The 9733-nt window shown below is 40.8% G+C and overlaps 1 protein-coding gene across 29 annotated transcripts in view; it reads right to left on the bottom strand.

Annotated features, from left to right (window-relative positions):
- LRRFIP2 (LRR binding FLII interacting protein 2) overlaps positions 1–9733 on the bottom strand; it is a 131647-nt gene that overhangs the window by 115575 nt on the left and 6339 nt on the right. Inside the window, exon 1 of one of the 29 annotated variants that reach the window (XM_032269917.1) lies at positions 6783–6804. The exons of the other annotated variants lie outside the window; for them this stretch is intronic. The gene's annotated coding sequence lies outside the window, so the exon portion shown is untranslated. Of the gene's footprint in view, positions 1–6782; positions 6805–9733 lie in introns of those variants that run through there. 29 annotated transcript variants of the gene reach the window in all.

Raw genomic sequence — 9733 nt, forward strand, 5'->3', positions numbered from 1 at the left:
GGTTCATGCCTGTAATCCCAACATTTTGGGAGGCCGAGGCAGGAGGATCTCTCGAGCTCAGAAGTTCGAGCCTAGGCAACATGGCAAAACCTTGCCTCTACCAAAAAATGCAAATATTAGCTGGGCATGGTGGCGCACGCCTATAGTCCCAGCTACTTGTGGGGGCTGAGACTGGAGCATCGTTTGAGCCCTGGAGGCTGAGGTTGTAAGCCATGTTCACACCACCGTACTCCAGCCTGGGTGACAAAGCAAGACCCTGCCTCAAAAAAAAAAAAAAAGAAAGAGAGAGAGAAAGAAAAAACAAAAATAAATTATTAATAAACTAACTTCCCAGAAGTTAAGGACATGACTTGCCAGACTGAAAGGGCCCAGAATGTTCAACAAAAGTCCTGCGTTCACACCAACGTATATCTTAGTAATTTAAAACAATGAGAACAAAGATGATTTTACAAGCCTCCAGAGGTCGGAAAGTCAGCCACATATAAAGGATTAAGAATGGCTTCAAGACGTTCAGAAGCAATTCTGGAAACAAGAAGATGACAGTGATGCCTTCAAACCCCTGAAGGAAAATTACAGACAATCTATAGGCAGCCTCTATCAGTTAAATCACTCTATTCTCATACTTAATTATTAAAGACATTTTCACACATGAAAGGTCTCAAAAATTTACCTCTTCTACATTCGTTGTCAATAAGTCAGTAGAAGAGAGGCTGAGTCAAGTAAAAGTGAAAAACCAACAGAGAGGGAAACTTAGTATACAGGAAATAAATCAAACACAGAAGAGGGGCAAAAGGGGAACTCCGGAAGAATAACAGGTGTCTCAGAAAGAAAGCTATAGATTGGAGCAATATGATTCAAGAGACATAATGAAGGACTGTCATTGCCAAAATCCCCACAGCCTTTGGGACACATCCATTTAACTTATGATGTGCCTAGTCCAGGTTTTCACTGGAATTTAGTTTGTCCTGACCCAGTATGGATAAAGTTTCCTGGTGCCCAGATGAGCTGAAGAATTATTTCACAGCACAGAAGTATTTTGCTTTTCCTTATTCCTGAGAGCTATTGCATGATGAGCTTAGCTTAGAAGCAAAACCACATAGAGCAATCTACTCTCCCAATCACGTTTCTTCTAGATATTTACTGTAGTATCCTGTAAACACTTTAGTTGTACCAGATTCCCTGACTGTGGTAGCCTGTGTTTCTCCAGACTCGATAACAAACTTTCCCAATGACTCATCCAGAAAGGATCAAGGAAGACTCTTCAGCTTACCTTCTGGCAGCCTTTGTCTAATAACAGTAATATGCACCTTTCCTTTCATAGCCTCAATTGATGCTTGCTATTCAATTTTCCAAAACAAAATGATATACTTCTTAGGGATACATACTATGGCAGAGATTGACTTATTGTTCACTAAGGCGTTTTCCCTTTCCTTCCTTGCAGTTAAGTGTAGCCATCTGACTCAGTTCTAGCCAGTGGAATGTGGACAAAACTGATGTATACCACATCCTGGCCTGGTCCAACAAGTTCTCCATGCACTCTACCACAGTCTCTCTCTTTGTCCTTGCATCTGCCAGCCAGATACAGGAAACTCAAAGTCACCTCCCCAGGAGGTGGTAGAATCACTAGTGGAAAGCAGCCTGAGTCCCTCAATGACTCTGTGGAACAGACTACCACTCTGTCACGGCTTTTCAACTCACAGCAAAGATGTGAGAAAGTTTGTGTTAAAAACCACCGAGATTTGGTAATTATTCATTAAAGTAGATTAGCCTATCCTGACTGACAGATTCAGAGAGGTAGTAGAGCTTTTCAGTTTTTCAAAATTAAACATTTTGGCTAAAAATACATGTATGGAGATGGAAGATATTGCAGGCTTGAGCAGAGAATGGTCCCAGGAGAATGACTAATGTGTTAAATAAATATGTGATTTCTTGAACTAGGTAGTGAGACCACAGGTGTTCATGTATTATCTTCCTAAAACTGTATTTTTGTTTTCTATTTCTCTATAGTTCACAACTATTTTTTTGCCCAAAATAGTTTTATAACTTATAAATTAATTTACATTATAAGCTAAGATAGATAGATAGATACTCTTGAAAAATCTGTTGCAGCATTTGGGGGGAAAGCAACAGGGAAGCAGAAAATTATGCAAATGTAAAAAGCAAATTTTAACTCCCTGAAAAAACAAAGTTAAACAAGAAAGGAAACAGGCATGATACACTACATGGCTGACCAGTAAGCAATATTTATTTCATTATGAAGAAAACACCAACTATTGATTTAAAATTTCAGAACTGGAATGTTGCAGGAGGGAAAGTGGGATGAAATAGTGAAGAAATACAAAATAACAATAAAACCACCAGTAAGTCCCACCATCTGAAGACACTCCTATTCTAATAACATTGTTTTTTAAACAAAAATGGTTTTACATGGCTGGGTATGGTGGCTCACGTCTGTAATCCCAGCACTTTGGAAGGCAAGACAGGCAGATCACCTGAGGTTAGGAGATTGAGACCAGCCTGGCCAACACAGTAAAACCCCATCACTACTAAAAATACAAAAATTAGCCGGGCATGGTGATAGGTGCTTGTAATCTCAGAAACTTGGGAAGCTGAGGCGGGAAAATTACTTGAATCAGGGAGGCAGAAGTTGCAGTTAGCCAAGATCACGCCACTGCACTCCAGCCTGGACAACAGAGTAAGACTCAGTCTCAAAAAAAAAAAAAAAAAAAAAAGACTGTCCTGCTAACAGACTTACTCTGTCTTGCTAACAGACTTACTCTAGAGAGTTTCTTTGATGGCTTGATGAAGAAGTCATTTAGACACAATACCACAGGAGAAGTAGTCATACTGAGAAATACCACAGAACCAGAAACAACTACAGGTTCCCCCTGGGAGCTCAGAACAACCTTTAGAAACCAAAAGTTGCCTTGAGATGACCAACTGACCTGTAGGGAATAAGAAGCCTCAGTGCTAAAACCAAAAGGAAATTAATTTTGGCAGCAACCTACGTGGGCCTAGAAATGAGTTTTTCACCACTGAAGTCTGCAGGTGAGACTCAGCCCAATCAACACCTTAATTCACCTCAACACACTGACTATGGATGCTAAACAGAGGACCCACACTCTGTTTGAGACTCCTGCCCCAGAGAAACTGGGAGATAATAAAATGAATGTTATTTTAAGCTGTTAAGTTTGTGTAATTAGTGACATGGCTTAGAAAACTAACAGGCTAACTTTTAAAACTTTGGATGAACCAAATTCAGCAAAGCTTCAGGATACAAAATCAACATTTTAGAAAGTTGCATTTCTGTATACTAAAAATGAACACTCTACAAGGGAGAATAAAAATTCCATTTTTCATAGCTATCAAAAAGAATAAATTACTTACAAATAAACTTAACTAAGGAGACAAAAGACTTATAAACTAAAAAAAAAAAAAAAAAAAAAAAAATTAAGGAGACATAAATAAATGGAAATACATCCACTTCTCATGGATTAGAAGACATAATACTGTTAAAATGTCAATACTACCCAAAGTAATCTACAGATTCAACGCATTCCCAGTCAAAATCCCAATTTTTTTGCAGAGGTGAAAAAAAAAAACCCACACTAAAATTAAAATTCATATAGACTCTCAAAGGAGCCCAAATAGCCAAAACAATCTAGAAAAAATTGGAAGACTCACACTTCCTGATGTGAAAACTTACTACAAAGCTACAATAATCAAAACAGTGTGTTACTAAAGACAGATATATAGACCAACAGAATATAATACAGAGTCCAGAAATAAATATACGTATAGTCAAATGATTTTTGATAAGGTTGCCAGTCAATGGAGAATGGACAGTCATTTCAACAGACAGTGTTAGGAAAACTGTATATTCACATTCAAAAGAATGAAACTGGAACTTTACTTTACACTAAGGGTCCCCAACCCCCAGGCCACGGACTGGTAGCAGTTAGGAACCAGGCCACAGAGCACGCGGTGAGCAGTGGGCAAGCGAGCATTACCACCTGTGCTCCGTCGCCTGTCAGATCAGCTCTCAGAGGAGCACAAACCCTATTGTGAACTGTGCATGAAAGGGGTCTAGGATGCATGTTCCTTATGCGAATCTAATGCCTGATGATCATCCGAAATGGAATGGTTTCTTTTCTTTTTTATTCCCCAAAACTATCCCCTTACCCACCTCACTCCTGTCCATGGAAAAATTGCTTTCCACAAAACTGGTCCCTGGTGCCAAAAAGGTTGGGGACCACTGCCTTACACCATATAGAAATCTAGTTAAATTGGATCAAAGACCTAAACAAATGAGCGAAAATCATAAAACTCGTAGGAGAAAATATACGGGAAAAACTTCATGATACTGGATTTGGCGATGCTATCTAGGACATACCAAAAGCACAAGCAACAAAAGAAAAGGTAAGCTAGATTTTATCAAAATTTAAAACTTTGGGCAGGGTACTGTGGCTCACATCTGTACTCCCACCACTTCGGGAGGCTGAGGTGGGAAGATCACTTAAGGTCAGGAGTTCAAGACCAACCTGGCTAACATAGTGAGACCCCATCTCTATTAAAAATAAAAACTGGGCCGGGCGCGGTGGCTCAAGCCTGTAATCCCAGTGCCTTGGGAGGCCGAGGCAGGCGGATCATGAGGTCAAGAGATTGAGACCATCCTGGCCACCATGGTGAAACCACATCTCTACTAAAAATACAAAAAAAATTAGCTGGGTGTGGTGGCATGCACCTGCAGTCCCAGCTACCCAGAGGCTGAAGCAGGAGAACTGATTGAACCCAGGAGGGGGAGGTTACAGTGAGCCGAGAACGTGCCACTGCACTCCAGCCTGGCGCCTGGAGACGGAGACTCTGTCTAAAAAAAAAAAAAGAATTAAAAAATAAATAAATGGCCGGGCGCGGTGGCTCAAGCCTGTAATCCCAGCACTTTGGGAGGCCGAGGCGGGTGGATCACGAGGTTAAGAGATCGAGACCATCCTGGTCAACATGGTGAAACCCTGTCTCTACTAAAACTACAAAAAAAAAATTAGCTGGGCATGGTGGCACGTGCCTGTAATCCCAGCTACTCAGGAGGCTGAGGCAGGAGAATTGCCTGAACCCAGGAGGCGGAGGTTGTGGTGAGCCGAGATCGCGCCGTTGCACTCCAGCCTGGGTAACGAGCGAAACTCCGTCTCAAAAATAAATAAATAAATAAATAAATGAAAATAAAAACTGGGCTGGGTGTAGTGGCTCACGCTTGTAATCCCAGTACTTCGGGAGGCCCAGGCAGGGGGATTACAAGGTCAGGAATTCAAGGCCAGACTGGCCAACATTTAGCAGACTGGCTCTACTAAAAATACAAAAATTAACCAGGCGTGGTGGTGCACGCCTGTAATCCCAGCTACTCAGAAGGCTGAGGCAGAATAGCTTGAACATGGAGGCAGAGGTTGTAGTAAGCCAAGACTGTGCGACTGCAATCCAGCCTGGGACAGAGAGAGATTCCGTCTCAAAAAAACATAAAATAAAAACTATGTACATCAGAGTACACTATCAAAAAGTAAAAAGACAACCCACGGAATAAAAAAAAAATCTGCAAATCACATAGCTGATAAAGGATTGATAAAAAGAATTCCTACAACTCAGCAACAACAAAAACCCAATTAAAAAGATAAACAAAAGACAGAAGTAGACATTTCTCCAAAGAAGACACATAAATGGTCACATGAAAAGATGCTTAGCAGGGCATGTGGGCTCAGCATATGTAATCCCACCACTTTGGGAAGCTGAGGCAAGAGGACTGCTTGATCCCAGGAGTTGGACACCAGCCTGGACAATGTTGCTTGAACCTAGGAGTTGGATACCAGCCTAAGCAACATATCTCTACAAAATATAAAAAAAGAGGCTGGTCGTGTAATCCCAGCACTTTGGGAGGCCGAAGTGGGCAGATCACCTGAGGTCAGGAGTTTGAGACCAGCCAGACCAACATGGAAAAACCCTGTCTCTACTAAAAATATAAGCCTGGTGTAGTGGCACATGCCTGTAATCTCAGCTACTCCAGAGGCTGAGGCAAGAGAATCACTTGAACCCAAGAGGCAGAGGTTGTGGTGAGCCGAGATTGCCCCATTGCACTCCAGCCTGGACAACAAGAGTGAAACTCCATCTCAAAAAAAAAAAAAGAGAGAGAGAGAGAGCCGGGCACAGTGGCTCACGCCTGTAATCCAAGCACTTTGGAGGCCAAGGCGGGCAGATCACCTGAGGTCGGGAGTTCAAGACCAGCCTGACCAACATGGTAAAACACCATCTTTAAAAAAAAAAAAAGAAAAGAAAAAGAAAAAAGAAAATCAGCTGAACATGGTGGTACATGCCTATGGTTCTACTCCAGGGGCTGGGTTGGGAGGATCACTTTAGCCCAGGAGGTCGAGGCTGCAGTGATGCAGTGAGACAGTGATTGCGTCACTACACTCCACCCTGAGTTCCAAAGCCAAAAAAAAAAGAAGGAAGGGAGGGAGGGAAAGAAAAGATGTGCAATATCACTCATCATCAGGGAACTACAAATCAAAACCACAGTGAGATACCACCCTATTAGAGATTTTATTTTTAAAATAATAGACTTTTGTTGTGTTAGAAAACAGGGCCAGGCACAATGTCTCACACCTGTAATTCCAGCACTTTGGGAAGCCAAGGCTGGTGGACTGCTTGAGCCCAGGAGTTTGAGAACCTCATTGGGACACATGGTGATACTTCATCTTTACAAAAAAATACAAAAATTAGCCAGGCATAGTGGTGCACACCTGTACTCCCAGCTACTCAGGAGGCTGAGGTGGGAAGGATTACTTGAGCCCAGGAGGTCAAGGCTACAGTGAGCTGTGATCAGGCCACTGCATTCCAGTCTTGGTGACACAGTGAGACCCTGTCTCAAAATAAATAAAAATCAATCAATCAATAAGAAAACAGAAAATAACAAGTATTGGCAAGGATGTTGAGAAATTGGAACCACTGTGCATTGCTGGTGGTAATGTAAAATGGTGCAACCACCATGGAAAATAGTATGGTGGTTCCTCAAAAAATTAAACATAGAATTACCAAATAAAATTTGGTAATATTCATGGTGGCATTATTCCCAAGAGCAGAAAGAAGGAAATGACCCAACTATCAACAGATGATTAGACAATATGGTATAAACATCAAAGGAATATTATGCTTTAAAAATAAATGAAATTCTGATACATGCTACAACGTGGATGAATCTTGAAGGTATCATGCTAAAACAAATGAGACAGACACAGAAGACAAATATTACATGATTCCATTTATGTAAGGTACCTAGAGCAGACAAATTCATAGAGTCAAAAAGCAGAACAATGGTTACCAAGGGCTACGAGCATGAGGTGTTATTGTTTAATGGGCAGAGCTTGTTTGGGATGGTGAAAAAGTTATGAAGACAGATAGAGGTGATAGTTACACAATAATATAAATGTACTTAACACCACCGAATTGTACACTTAAAATTGTTTAAATAATAAATTTTATGTTATATATACAGTCATGGGCTGCATAACAACGTTCCAGTCAACAATGGACTACACATTTGACAGTGGTCTCATGAGATTATAATGGAACTGTCCTATACAGGTGTGCCCTCTTTAAGAGATGGGTGTCACTGTGTTGTCCAGGCTCGTATGCCATGGCTATTAACAGGGATGCTCATAGCACACTACAGCCTAGAACTCCTGGTCTCAAGTGAGACCTCAGCCTCCTGAGTACCTGGAATTACAGGTGCACACCACCATGCCTGGCCTATTTTCTAACCTTTTATATCATATTTTAACAGTATCTTTTCTATGTTTAGATATACAAAAACTTACCATTGTGTTATAATTGTCTACAGTTATTCAGTACAGTAATATGTGCACAGGTTTATAGCCTAGGAACCACAGACTATAACATATAGTCTAGGTGTGTAGAGGCTACACTGTCCAGATTAGTGTTTAGTACATTCTATGATGTCTGCATGAGAAAATTACCTAATGATACATTTCCCAGCACATATCCCTGCCACTAAGCAACACACGACTGTATTTTACCATAATAAAAAACTTTATTTTTTTTGAGACGCAGTCTTGCTCTGTCGCTAGGCTGGAATGCAGTGGCGCGATCTCAGCTCACTGCAACCTCTACCTCCCGGGTTCAAGTAATTCTTCTGCCTCAGCTTCCCAAGTAGCTGGGACTATGGGTGCACACCACCACACCCAGCTAATTTTTGTATTTTTAGTAGAGGTTTCACCATGTTGGCAATAACAAACATTTTTTAAAAAGGTCAACAGAGTAAATTTTGTTATCTATATTTTACCACAATCTTAAAAACAAAACAAACTTTATTTGGATTGCAAAGGATGAATTTGGCAAGACAAAGAGAACAATGTCCTCTCATTTCCCTGACTGTTCACCTAGATACAGCATTATTTGTGACAAGGAAAAAAACATCTAATCTAAAGCTGAATTTGTTTCTATATTTAGTCTATAATCCCTGGGTTACCTGACTGGAATACTTACTTTTTAAAAAATGACAACACTATACATTCAGTTTGTTCATGATTTAAGCCATTTAATAGGGAAATACATATTTTAACATCCTAATCCTCTGCACACAGTACAGTTTACTCTAACTTACAAAACAGAAAGCCAAAAGATTGCTCCTAGCTGTTAATATAATTTATACTTAGGAAAGTGGGCATGTAAGGAACAACAACATGTTCAGAACCGTAACAAAAATTAATTTGCTTCCCTAAAGCAGTAAAGATATCTGTTATATCAAAAATAGTTAAAAATGGGGTGTTCGTAATGAAAAACATTAAGATATACAGGGTTCAAAATGAAAACAACAGAAAAAGATAATCCATGATTCTTTAACAAAGATTTTAATATTCCACCTCTGAGAAAGCATCCTGATATGTATTCCAGGGATTTTCCCACTTCTTTACCACTCTCTCTTTCTCTGCTGTTCTTTACTTATTTTCTTTTTCTTTTTTCTTTTTTTTTTCCCCCTGAGGAGGAAAGGAAGGCTGAGGCAGAGAAGGGAAAATAAGATAATGGGAATAAACTGATAAGGAAAAACAAAAATACTAGTTTATTTTTTCTCCTCATACTGAATCCTAAATACATCATCATCCTCCCCCTCCTCCTTATCATAAATGTGAACAACCCCAATTACTGAGGGCAAAGGAAAACTAAATTTCCTGCAGCCACAACCTAATCTAAACAAAAAAGTGGGGGCCAGAGAGAACAATCTGCAGACTTGCAATTGTAAATTAAGTTTGTATGCCGGATTCTCCAAACAATGTTGACTGTAGTACAAAGCTGCAGCTGAATGTGGTGACATGAACCTTGGTCAAAGGGTGGAACACTAAGTTTTCTTTCAGCTTCGTAGCCTAAGAACTGACATCAGTTAAAGAACTTTAAACAGGCCGGGCGCGGTGGCTCAAGCCTGTAATCCCAGCACTTTGGGAGGCCGAGGCGGGTGGATCACGAGGTCAAGAGATCGAGACCATCCTGGTCAACATGGTGAAACCCCGTCTCTACTAAAAATACAAAACATTAGCTGGGCATGGTGGCGCGTGCCTGTAATCCCAGCTACTCAGGAGGCTGAGGCAGGAGAATTGCCTGAACCCAGGAGGCTGAGGTTGCGGTGAGCCGAGATCGCGCCATTGCACTCCAGCCTGGGTAACAAGAGTGAAACTCCATC

The sequence above is a fragment of the Sapajus apella genome, unplaced genomic scaffold (genome assembly GCF_009761245.1).
Source record: "Sapajus apella isolate SASKATOON/1434 unplaced genomic scaffold, GSC_monkey_1.0 scaffold4, whole genome shotgun sequence".
NCBI classification, from domain to species: Eukaryota; Metazoa; Chordata; class Mammalia; order Primates; family Cebidae; genus Sapajus; species Sapajus apella.